Source organism: Alligator mississippiensis, chromosome 13 (genome assembly GCF_030867095.1).
Source record: "Alligator mississippiensis isolate rAllMis1 chromosome 13, rAllMis1, whole genome shotgun sequence".
In the NCBI taxonomy this organism is placed as follows: domain Eukaryota; kingdom Metazoa; phylum Chordata; order Crocodylia; family Alligatoridae; genus Alligator; species Alligator mississippiensis.
Window position 1 is genome coordinate 27687429 of NC_081836.1, and position 13136 is coordinate 27700564.

At 50.3% G+C, this 13136-nt stretch overlaps 1 protein-coding gene across 3 annotated transcripts in view; it reads left to right on the forward strand.

Annotated features, from left to right (window-relative positions):
• LOC102558012 (ankyrin repeat and fibronectin type-III domain-containing protein 1) overlaps window positions 1–13136 on the forward strand; it is a 607309-nt gene that overhangs the window by 61405 nt on the left and 532768 nt on the right. The window contains exon 1 of one of the 3 annotated variants that reach the window (XM_059716938.1): window positions 8858–8964. The exons of the other annotated variants lie outside the window; for them this stretch is intronic. The gene's annotated coding sequence lies outside the window, so the exon portion shown is untranslated. Of the gene's footprint in view, window positions 1–8857; window positions 8965–13136 lie in introns of those variants that run through there. 3 annotated transcript variants of the gene reach the window in all.

The window sequence follows — 13136 nt, forward strand, 5'->3', positions numbered from 1 at the left end:
GATGCATTTGGAGAACTCTGAGCCAAAGTGAAGGTGGAGGAAGGTAAGGAGGAGGAGAAATACTTTTGTGTGGGGGTTGGTTATCTTTTGTGGGGTCTTTCCTTATCTTTTTCAATGATTGCTCTTTTTTTGTACTGGAAGGCTACACTGCAGAATGTTCCCTTTAAAATGGGAGTGGTCAGTCTCTGGCCTGCCAGCCAGATCCAACCTGCAAAGCCATGTCATCTGGCTCCTGAGTCTCCCCACAGGTCTGAAAACTTAGAGGGCAGCAGGAGCAGTATTAATTTCAGCTTCCCTGCTACCAGATTTCCAGACTAGAACCTCACATTTAGGGGCATAGGGCCAGGATGCAGACCACATCAGGCCCATAGACCCACTCCACCAGTCAACTGGATAAGGTGCCTGCTTCAACTGGTCTGAGACTTGCATGTGTGGAGCATGGGTCCCAGAGAGGCTGGAATGGACGACACGTGGCACAGTCTGGCCAGGGGTGTGCAGCACAGATCCCAGAACAGCTGGAGCGGGCACCACACTGCATGTCTCGACTGGACTGCAACATGCGGTGCCTGCTCTGGGAACTGTGCTGCACATGTTGTCTACTCTAGCTAGGCCAGGACCTGTGCTGCCCGTGGTACCTGTGGACACCGGGTGCAGAGTGGGTCCCATGTGGGCTGAACTGGGCACTACATATGGCACAGTCCTGGAACTGCTGGGGGAGGCACCATGTGTGGCACAGTTCAGGCAGGGCATGCACCATGTGCAACATGGCACCTGCTCTAGCCAGTCTGGAACCCATAATATATGCCTCTGCCCAGACTGTACTGCATGTGGTGTCAATTCCGGCCACTCTGGGTTCTGTGCCACGTGGGCCTGCCTGTGTGATGACAAAGTCCAAGAACAGCTGGGGTGGGCACCGTGTGCAGCTTGCATCCTGGGTCCTGCCCGTAGGGCTGGTTCAGCATATGCTGTGCCCTGTGTGGGTCTGCGTGGACCCAGGGGCAGTACCAGGGGGGTGAATGGTGGGGCTCTTTGGGTTGGATCCAGCTCACGGGCTGCATGCTTGACAGCCCTCACGTAGACTAATAGGTTCTGCAGCCTTGTTCTATTCTTCTGGTCTTTGGGGACATCCAGCTCTGCTCCCATTGATTTTGATTGGAGCAGGAGTATACAGGGTGTGGGAAGAAGATAGAGCTTGGGGTACTTAACCCCATATTCATGTGGCTGCTGGTTTCTGCAGTTCAGGCACTAGAGCCTTCATTTTAGCTCCCAGGTTTTCTTTTTAAACTCTTTTACCTTTTCTCTCATGTGGTGCAAATCCTGCTTGCTGTGCTGCACTTCCCTGTTGCAGTACCTTTTGTTTATCTCCAGCTGGGCATCTTGTTTGCATTTCCCAGTTTTATTCTGTCAGATGTTCACTGTCCCCTTTGCCCAGTGAGTCTTGCTTGCATCCAGACTTTGTGTCTGTCTTTGTTTCCCTTATAAGGGATGTTGCAGAAATTTATACGTTAGTCTCAAACACTTTTCCTGGTTTATCCCTTTCCCACCATGCTCCTAGTGATGTCATCTTTTCTCTTCCATAACACAGTTGCTATCACAGCTACTTCCTGCTTGAGGTTTTGGGTGGGGGAGGGATGGGATGTGTGTGTGGGGAGGGGGCAGGGGAAGAAGCAACATAAAGAGCTACTGTTCCTAGTATGATAGATGTAATGTCAAGAAGGATTCTTATAATGTGCCTTCCATATTCCTGTGAAATTGAAATTAATTCTAATTAAGTGGAAGTTAACCTCTGTACCTATTGCAAATTAATGGAATATGCGATTAAGTTATTGCAGTGTTAGAGGTTCTTTAAAATTACTTGGAAAGAAATGTAGCTGTGTATGTGGTCAGAATGTTTAATTTATGTTAATTTAGTTCTGAATGAATTAATTAATTTTAAATGATGGACCTTTGCCCTTGTTTTTAAACCACTCCTACTTGTGCACTTCAAAATATAGCTTTTTCCTTTCTTAGTAATATTGAATTGAATAAAAATATATAAAGCATCAAATGAGAACATTTTAAACAGAGAAATAATCCCTCCCTGCCCCCATCCAACTCTAGTACTTCACTTGCCTTAGTCAGGTGCATAGTCTGCATAGTCAGGTGTTGTGTTTCAGGTATGGGCCCTCTCCTAAAGCAGGGAGTTGAACTAAAAATCTAAAGGTTACAGGTATAGCATGTTAGATAACAGTGGCATGAAGCCCACATTGTGACTCTTCACATACCTGGTTGGGGGGCAGTGTGTGCGCACCTGACCAGATGCCCAGGAAGATAGAAAAATCTGGGTTGTGATAGATGTTGAATGGTCCAAATATGATTTCTTCTTTTCTAGCTAGATAATCCACTGAAACCTCATCTGATTACTTCCCTTTCTAGCATCGAGAAGGGGCAAAATGTTTTCACATTTTGTTTGGTGTATCTGGCATGGAAGTATTAAATTGCCTTTGGGAAAATCAAGTGGGAATCTTAGATACTAAAGCAGATGTTTTGTCTTTTTTGAGACAGTTTAGAATAATTTTGAAGTGGATTTAAAGTATTACCCATGAGGAGCCTCATGGGTCTTAGAATTTGTTGGGTTTTGGATTGGGGTTATTTTTGGACCCAAGCCATGGTCAGTGTTTCTGCTTTTTCATTGAGTTCCTGTTCAGTCTGTCACATTGTCCACATAACTTGTTCTTTGATTCAGCTTGTTCAGATGAGTTTTCTTATTCTTTCCTTATAGTGTTAGCATCAGTAAAGAGTGTCTGGACGGTTATTGTATTACGTTCTGCATTTTCCATAAAACTTCATTTTCTTTCAAGTTACAATGTTGACAAGCCAGCCTTGCATTCTGTAATGTCTCACTGTTTCACAGTCTTACCATCCAGCTAATTTTTCAGCATATTCCTGTAGTACCAGAACACAAGTGCGTTAAGAAGTTTTAATTGCCCTTAAGAGTCCAGCACTCACATAAAGGAGTGCTTATCATGCATAGCACTTCAGCAGTTTTAATCTTAACTCTGTCTTCGTCTTGCAGCAATTTAGCATCTTTCTAAAATCACTGACTGACTTTTAATTTTTTTTGCCTGCTGAATTCTTCCTCTGATCTCACTCTCACTTCTACCCTACGTTGTTTTGCAAGTTTCCAGTTTCTTCAGCATCCTTTGCTGTCAAGGACTATTGTCTTCCATGATTGCCTTATCTGTGGGTCCAATGATGGCCAATGAGGCCAGTCTGGGATCGATAGACTCTATTGCAACTCAGGCATGTTTCTCCATGCAGACTGGGTGGCTCTGGATTCTTGATTCTCTCTGCAACATTCTGTTTCTGCTGCTTCCACTTTTCCATTTCTTGTTGGCGTCATGAGGTTTCAAAGCACTGAGATCCCTGCAGCAGATTCTTGCATCATTTGGGGAGGTCCTGGACAATAGTCTCCCATGAGTTGACATTGATGTTGCGTTTTTTTTAAGTTGGCCTGAGGATGTCTCTGAATTGCTATCTCTGCCCTCTTCTTGAGCATATGACTTGACTGAGGTAGGAGAATAAAACTTGCTTCGAGAATCTAGAGTTGGACATCTATATGACATGGCTGGCCCAGCAAAACTGACGTCAAATGATTGCCTCGTTGCTCATGACGTTTGCTTGCGAGAAGACACTAATGTCGATGAGTCTATCTTCCCATTGGATTTGAAGGTTCTTCCACAGGCAGTGTTGATGATACTTCTCCAGCAACTTGAGGTGCTTCTTGTACATTGTCCGTGTCTCACCTCCATCCAGTAAGTAAGTAAGTAAGTAAGGTGGGGATCATGACTGCTTAATTAATCATGGCTTGGTTTTGGATCTGATGTTAGTCATTGAACCCCATTTCCTCAAGTGTCTGAAGGCTGCGTTTGCACATTTGAGATGATTGTTTAATTTCTTCAGTGATGTCAGCCTTCTGTGAGAGCTGGCATTGAAGATAAGGAAATACTCAATATTCTCCAGCGGCTCATTGTGAATCTGAATTATCAGAGCTGGGGACTGCTCATTAAGAGTTTGTTGATGGAGGACCTTAGCCTTCTGAATGTTAAGCATCAGTCCCATTTTCTTGTATGCCTTGGTAAAGACATCAACAATTGCCTGAAGATCTGCTTCTTAGTGAGCACAGATTACAGTATCATCAGCATAGTGGATCTTTGATTGAGGTTGGGCTAGTCTTGGTTGTGGCCCTCAGCCTGTCATTGTACGGTCTGCTTCCCTGACCTCTGATCGTGTGCGTGGCTCTTCTTTGGACTCTCTCAAGCTTCTCCACATCCTTTTTGAATTGTGGAGCCCAAAACTGGACGCAGTACTCCAGCTGCGGCCTCACCAAGGCCGAGTACAGGGGGAGAATGATGTCCTGGGATTTGCTTGAGAAGCATCTATGGATGCAAGCCAGCGTTTTGGTCGCTTTACTAGCCTCAGCATCGCACTGCAGGCTCATGTTCATCTTGTGGTCAACGGTGACCCCCAAGTCTCTTTCTTCCATAGTGCTAGCCAACATAGCACTGCCAAGCCTATAAGGATGCTGTGGGTTTTTCTTCCCAAGGTGGAGAACCTTGCATTTATCGGCGTTGAACACCATCAGATTCTCGTCCGCCCACTTGCTGAGCCTGTCCAGGTCATCCTGGATCACCCTCCTGTCCTCTGGTGTGGATGCTTTGCCCCAAAGTTTGGTGTCATCGGCGAACTTGGCCAGTCCGCTTCTGACTCCAGTATCCACATCATTAATGAAGATGTTGAACAGTATGGGTCCAAGGACAGAGCCTTGGGGGACCCCACTGGTCACAGGAGCCCATGATGAGTGACTTCCATCAATTACTATCCTCTGGGTCTGACCCCGGAGCCAATTTTCCAGCCAGTGGATCGTGGAGGACCCAAGGCGACAATTGGCCAGTTTCTCCAAGAGGTGATCATGGGACACCAGATCGAAGGCTTTTTTGAAGTCAAGATATATGACATCAATCTCTTCTCCCTTGTCCAGGTGATAGGTCACCTGGTCATAGAAGGAAATGAGATTGGTCAAGCAAGACCTACCTGCAACAAACCCGTGCTGGCTATCCCTTAAGATGTTGGCGTCGGCCAGTCCATTAAGGATGGCCTCGTTAATAAACTTTTCTAAGATCTTCCCCGGGATAGAAGTCAGGCTAATGGGCCTATAGTTAGCTGGATCCACCTTCCTCCCTTACTTGAAGATAGGCACCACGTTGGCCTTCTTCCAGTCTTCGGGCACTACACCAGAGCGCCAAGAGTTTTCAAAGATCCGTGCTAGAGGCTGGGCTATGATGCTCGCCAGCTCCTTGAGTACCCTGGGGTGAAGATGGTCAGGGCCGGCTGACTTGAAGGTATCCAGCTTCTCAAGATGTTCCTTCACGAAGTCAGCATCAATGGAGGGCAGGGGATCACCCTCACCCGGACTTCCCTGTCCCTTAGCGGGCATAGGCATCCCATGGAACTGATGAAAGACTGACGCAAAGTACCTGTTTAATAGGTTGGCTTTTTCCTGGGCGTCAGTTGTCAGTTGCCTCATCTGGTTCAGCAGGGGTCCAACGTTGCCCCTGCTTTTCCTCCGGCTCCCCACATATCTGAAAAAGGACTTTTTATTGTCCTTGATGCTCAAAGCTAGTTGGAGTTCAGTTGCAGCCTTGGCTTTCCTGCTCTGCTGCCTACAGGACCGGACCAGTGCAGAATACTCCTTGGAGGTGACTCCCATCCTCCATCCTTTGTAGGCCTTTCTTTTTAGCCTCAGGAGGTCTGCTAGGTCCCTGGAGAGCCAGGGGGGCTGCTGTGCCCCCTTGCTACCTTTCCTCCGAGATGGAATAGACTTAGTTTGTGCATGGAGGATCGCTCCCTTGAGGAGCAACCACTCTTCTTGAACTCCCCTCTCCCCATGGTCATGGTCCCTTAGGGCCTCACTGACAAGCCTCCTGAGCTTGTCAAAGTCGGCTTTCCTGAAGTCAAGGACTTCCGTGTTGCTGACTGACTTGCCAGCTTTTCGGCGGATGGTGAAGGTGATCAGCTCGTGGTCGCTGTCACCCAGCTTCCCATCGATCACTAGGTCGCCAACTAGGTCATCACCAGTAGCCAGTACCAGGTCGAGCAGCGCTTTGCCTCTCGTTGGCCCATAGACTTCTTGAGTCAGGTAGAGGTCATCCACGCACGAGAGGAAGCTCTGCGACCGCTCAGATTTTGCTGAGCGATCCTCCCATGAGATGTCCGGGTAATTGAAATCACCCATGGCAATCATGTTCCTGGAGCATGCGGCCTCAGCCAGTTCCCGGGCAAACTCCTGGTCAAGCTCAGGACTTTGGGCGGGAGGTCTGTAGTAGACTCCCACCATTGTGTCCCCTGTGCCGTGTTCCCCACGGATTTTAACGCAGAGGGTCTCCAGCCGTCCACCCTGGTCGCCAATATCGGCTTGCAGGGACGTGTAGCTTTCCTTAACATAGAGAGCTACACCCCCACCCCTTTTCTCTACACAATCCCTCCTGTACAGGGTATAGCCATCTATACCCGTGGTCCAGTCATGGGTGGAGTCCCACCAGGTCTCCGTTATCCCTATGACATCATAATTATTTGCATTGAGCAGGAGGATGAGCTCCTCCTGCTTATTCCCCAAGCTCCTGGCATTTGTGTACAGGCAGGCAAGTGTCCCCTGGGGGGCTCCTTCCTTGCCCACAGATTTTACCAGGGCTGGGCTCCCTTAAGTGCCTTGAACTGCTGGCTTTGCAAGGATTGCTTAGCGGGCCAGCAGTGGCAGTAGTCCCCCCCGTCCCCCAGCGGGCTTAGTTTAAAGCCCGGTGGAGCAGGTCAGCCAGTCTGGCTGAGAAGAGCCTCCTCCCTAGGGGAGAGAGGTGGAGGCCATCTCTTCCCAGCAGCTCGCTGCCTCTCTTGCCAAAGAGCGGGGTGTGGTCATGAAAGCCAAAGCCTTCCCGATGACACCAGCACCACAGTCTTTGGTTGACCACGTGGATCCTCCTCTCCCTCCTCAGCCCATAGCCTGAGACTGGGAGGATTGACGAGAACACCACCTGTGCCCCCAGACCCTTTAGCCCCGCTATTTTTTAGTGGCTCTTTTTTAGAAGATGCTGTACACATCAAGTCAACACTATATCTGTTGTTGTTTATATAGCCCATTCAGCTGCCTGCCTTCATCTTTCAGGTTTGTCTTAATCAGGGGCAGGCAAAATACAGCCCATGGGCTGGATCCAACCCACCAGGCACTTCCTTCTGGCCCATGGTGCCCACCAACGAATTGTACCCCGCCCAGCCCTTCTGCCCACAAGGGTGGGAGCGAGGTGCCCAGGTATACACTCCATCCAAAATATGCTATTGTGCCTCGCTCCCACCTTCGTGGGTGGAAGGGCCTGGCCCTGCCAGCACATGGCGTCCGGGTGGAGCTGCTGCTACCACTGCTGCAGCCACCAGGGACCTGCTTGGCTTCCCCGGTCTCCCGCTGCCTCTGGGCAACAGGTAGGGAAGCGGTGGAAGTGGAGCTGTAGCTGGGTGGGACCGGGGGGTTGGGGCTGGCAGCATTGCAGAGCCCATGCCCTGTGGGGGGTGGTTGCAGCAGCATGGAGCTTGGGTGGAAAGCATATGGGTGGGCAGCCATGGGGCGCAGCTCTGGCAGGCAGCAGCAGCAGGCAAGGACACTTGGGTTGCTCGTGCCCATTGGGGCTAGCATGTCACATTGTGGCAAAGGGTGCAGCGCCTGCTGGGCCATCTCTATTCCTAGCGCTCCCTGCTGCACATGTGTAGTCCATATGCAGCATGGGAAGGAAGCCCCATGTGCTGGAACCAGCTGGGGCAGAGAAGGCAGCTGGTTCCAGCACATGGGGCTTTCCTCCTGTGCCACATGAATGTGGGGGCTCATTTGTGTGCAGCAGGGAGCACCAGTGCTAGAGACAGCCCGGTGGGTGCTGTGCCCCTTGCTGCAATGTGCAGCTCTGGGCCTGCTGGGCACCAGCACCGGTACCAGGCATAAGCGCCCCCACCTGCTGCTGTACCATGTAGGGAGTGTGGGGGGGCACCCCACAAATGCCACACACCCACATCCTGCCCCCACAACCTCCCACATATACACAACCCTCCAACATAGCCTGTGCTCCCACTACACAGCCACACCCCCTACACCTCCCCATACACCCCCCCCACCACACCCCTCCCACACAATATACAGGACTAAGAATATATTTTTGAGGTGTTCTGCAATCACCTCTATATATACACAAATCATGACAAAAATATTTTTTGTAATAAAATTAAGATATGTTATAGTAGGTGTTTGACTTCTAGTGTATGATTTGCTTTTTTTCTGGTTCTAAGATGGCAACCTCTCTTCTCAAAAGGAGTAATTTTGGGGGGGCAAGGGGAGGGACTTCTTGTGGCAAAGGGTGGGACTTCCAGTATTGAGATGGTGGCCATGGGGCAGGGCAGCTGTTAAGGGGCAGGGCTATCCTTGCGGCCCTTGAAAGCTCACTTGTTAAGTGGCCCTCCACCCGAAATAATTGCCCGCCCCTGCTCTTAGCGATCCTGATATTAAATAGCTGCAAAATTATAATTAATTTGTCTTAAAAAGAGTAATTTGTCATTGTCTCTAGTTACTTTCCAAATAGGCCCCATCTAGAATTGCTTGCAGCTTTGTTAGGTTTACAGTATGTTCATCTTCTGATGCACGCAGATACCTTAGTGACATCTGCGTTTATTGTAGCAATGGATGACCGAGTGGTAACTTGGTACTATGAGGTGACTGTATCTGAGCTTTCAGGATGAGGTTAGAAGGTGACTGACACTGAACGCTCCTTTCTCTGTAAAGCAGGTGTCAGCCAGATTTCAAGGGAATAGTAACTGCAGCAGAGAAGGGTCCGTGATGCTGAAGGTGCTTGGAGGAAGGAAGGTGGACATGAAATAATTTGGAGAAGAGTAAAGGTCAGTTCCACTGAACTTGCAAGGGTTTTTGTATTTGGAGGAGCAAAAGAGAGAGAGGGAGCTCTGATGATGTCCAGTTTCGTGGGTCTTTTCTCTCTCAATAAATGCAGTTATCTGCTTTCAGGACCCAAGGATTTCCCCTGCTCCTTTCTTGCAGGACCCTTTCAGCAGAGTGCTCTCCAACAGCCCCCACTCCCATCTACCCACCATGGCAGGCTTCATGGCTTCACCAGGGGCTACTACCCCTGCAGTTTTCACCCCCCTGTGGTGTAACATATACACATGACATGAGTTTTGCATTCAGAAATTTGGGGTGCAGTTCCCCCTGAACCCCTGCACCAATCTCCTTGAAACTTGGCAGTCTTCATGCTCTCAGCAGAGGCTACCACCCCTGCACATTTCATCTAAATCAGACAAAAAACAACAAAGTTATAGATACTTCATTGATTCCCCATTATACCTTACGGCCGGATCTCCAAAGCGGCTCCGAAGCTTTTCCGAAGTGGTTCGGAAGTTCCAAACCACTTTGGAAAGCCTAACGAGGCAGTGCTTTGATCGGAGACATGCTGCTTCGGACGCCAAAGCATCCGAAGCTTCTCCGGATCCGAAGCACGGTCTGAAGTCTTGCACAGCCCTAGGAAAAAGCTAAGGTTTGCTTGGACCAAGGATCCTTGTTTTATGGTAGGAGGACTAGTTGAGAGGTTCCCAAAGGAAGAAAACCAGACAGTGGGGTTGCAGGCACACAAGCCCACTTGCAGACTATTGCTTGGACTTTTAAAAGGACTCTTAAGGGGCAAAGCCTGCCTGCACAGCAGCCAGTACGCTGCCCTGCTTACAGTCTCCATCCTGAGAAAGAGACAAGTGCGTTGCTGAAGCAAATGCGAGGGACAGAGGTAGAACGTGAATTTTTATTTTGGCTTCTGTCTTCTTGCAACTCCCCAGGGGTGCATGTGTTGTGGCAGTGGGAGGTCTAACTGTTGCATATAGAAGGAAATCCAAAATTCAGCACAAAACAATGTCTTTTCATACCTCTCATTCCAACTGCCTGATAAATTGACAAGCCTTCACTGGGTCTCAGCCCTGCTGGGAGGTGGGTTAGCCCCATACGTGCAGTTTATAGAGAAGTTAAACTACTTATCCAGGGTTGCCCAGCAACTGGGTACAGAACCCAGGAGTCTGGTCATCCAGTACTGTTTTAACCACTAGGAATCTCTAACCCTTTTTGTATAAAATTTACTGCAGAGCAGTGAATCAGGCTTCAAAAAGGCTGCTATATGGGCTGAGTTGGTGACTGTGCAACTTACTCCTTGCCTAGAGATCTGATTGAATTGTCTCTTCAGACCAAAAATTTCTAGCTATTAGCATTTCCAGCTCCCAGAGCTGACCCTAGGGGGGTGTGGGGCCTGAGGCAAATCAGCTTGTGTGGGGCCCTCTTAACACTGCGTGGGGCTGTAGTACCCCTGCAAAAGTGTGTGTGGGGGGGGTGTTTCCGGACCCTGTGGGAGAGGATGCAGCCACTCCTCCTGGCTCCACCGGGCCTCCCCAAAGCGTTGGGCCTGAGGTGGTCGCCCCAATTTGCCATACGTTAGGGACAGCTCTGCCTGCTCCCTTCTGCTTCAATCCTGCCTCCCTGTAGTGTTGAGGGTATGTTAAGAGCAAGGATCCTGTTTTTTTCTAATAAGAGTCCCAAATTCTCTGATTTAAAAAAAATCCAAAATGTTCTGATTTTAAAAAACCCACCCCAGTCCATGTTTTTTCCATGGATGCTCAGGGCGGGCAGTGGTGGCATTGGGAGGGGAGCTATGGAGGGGCTGCAGCCACCCCAAAATTTGCCATAGGCCCCCCCATTTCCCCTCCCAGCGCTGCTGCTGCCTGGCCTGGACTCTGCCACAGCAGGAAGAGCCCAGCACAGCCCCAGACCCAGCCCACAGCTGCAGCCCACCCCACCCCACACAGATCCAGGGGCACACTCCCCCCCCCCCCCCCCAATGCCTCCCGGGGTTCACAAAGTGGCAGGAGCCATCCCCCGGATGAGCCACTTAGATAGATGGATGTTAGGGTCGGAAGGGACCTCAATAGATCATCGAGTCCGACCCCCTGCATAAGCAGCAAAGAGTGCTGGGTCTAGATGACCCCAGCTAGATACTCATCTAACCTCCTCTTGAAGACCCCCAGGGTAGGGGAGAGCACCACCTCCCTTGGGAGCCCGTTCCAGACCTTGGCCACTCGAACTGTGAAGAAGTTCTTCCTAATGTCCAGTCTAAATCTGCTCTCTGCTAGCTTGTGGCCATTGTTTCTTGTAACCCCCGGGGGCGCCTTGGTGATTAAATACTCACCAATTCCCTTCTGTGCCCCCGTGATGAACTTAAAGGCAGCCACAAGGTCGCCTCTCAACCTTCTCTTGCGGAGGCTGAAAAGGTCCAGTTTCTCTAGTCTCTCCTCGTAGGGCTTGGTCTGCAGGCCCTTGACCATACGAGTTGCCCTTCTCTGGACCCTCTCCAGGTTATCCGCATCCTTCTTGAAGCATGGCGCCCAGAATTGCACGCAGTACTCCAACTGCGGTCTGACCAGCGCCCGATAGAGGGGAAGTATCGCCTCCTTGGACCTATTCGTCATGCATCTGCTGATGCATGATAAAGTGCCATTGGCTTTTCTGATGGCTTCGTCACACTGCCGACTCATGTTCATCTTGGAGTCCACTAGGACTCCAAGATCCCTTTCCACCTGTGTGCCACCCAGCAGGTCATTCCCTAGGCTGTAGGTTTGCTGGACATTTTTCCTCCCTAGGTGCAGCATTTTGCATTTCTCCTTGTTGAACTGCATCCTGTTGTTTTCTGCCCACTTGTCCAACCTATCCAGGTCTGCCTGCAGCTGTTCCCTGCCCTCCGGCGTGTCCACTTCTCCCCATAGCTTTGTGTCATCTGCAAACTTGGACAGAGTACATTTGACTCCCTCATCCAAGTCGCTGATGAAGACATTAAAGAGTATCGGTCCAAGGACCGAGCCCTGCGGGACCCCATTGCCCACACCCTTCCAGGTCGAGACCGACCCATCCACCACGACTCTCTGGGTGCGACCCTCTAGCCAATTCGCCACCCACCGGACTGTGTAGTCATCCACATCACAGCCTCTTAACTTGTTCACCAGTATGGGGTGGGATACCGTATCGAAGGCCTTCCTGAAGTCTAAGTATACGACATCCACCCCTCCTCCTGTGTCCAGGCGTTTCGTAACCTGGTCATAGAAAGAGACTAGATTGGTCAGGCATGATCTGCCTGCCACAAACCCGTGCTGGTTTCCCCTCAGCATAATTTGCCCTGCCGGGCTCTCCCAAATGTGAGCCTTGATAATTTTTTCAAAGACTTTACCAAGGATGGAGGTGAGACTGACTGGCCTATAGTTGCCCCGGTCCTCCTTCCTCCCCTTTTTGAAAATGGGGACCACGTTAGCCCTTTTCCAGTCCTCCGGGACTTGGCCCGAGCGCCACGAGCGTTTGAATATTCCCACCAGTGGCTCTGCAATGATGTCGGCCAGTGCCTTCAGCACCCTCGGATGGAGCTCATCCGGGCCTGCCGACTTAAAGGCATCCGGTTCTTCCAAGTGCCTCTGCACCACCTCAGGATCTACGTATGGAAGTCTGGCGCCTTGCTGCTGCCTCTCTACAACCCCAGTGAGAGACTTGTCGTGCCCCTCACTTAGGAACACTGAGGCAAAGAACTCGTTGAGGAGTTCAGCCTTGTCCCCCCTGTCTGTCACCAATTGCTTCTGCCCATTTAGCAGGGGTCCTATTCCTCCCTGGGCCTTCCTTTTACTCCCTATATATCTAAAAAACAATTTCTTGTTGTCTTTTACTTGGGTTGCCATCCTCAGCTCCATGGTAGCTTTGGCCCGCCTAACTGCCTCCTTACAAGCACGAGCAGAGGAGGTATATTCATCTTTAGTGATCTCACCTTGTTTCCACTTTTTATGTGCTCCCCTTTTGGCCCTTGTTGCTCTATCCTGTGCTCTGCCTTGCCCCGGCTGGGCAGCCCCAGCCCCAGCCATGAGGTCTTGATCGCCTCCCTCCTCCCGTTCTGCCACAATAGACTTATCAGCTGCACGCCACTATCCAAGCTGCCAAGCTGTGCTCCTCGCTGCCTACATGCTGTGCTGCAGCTGCATGCACGGACGGA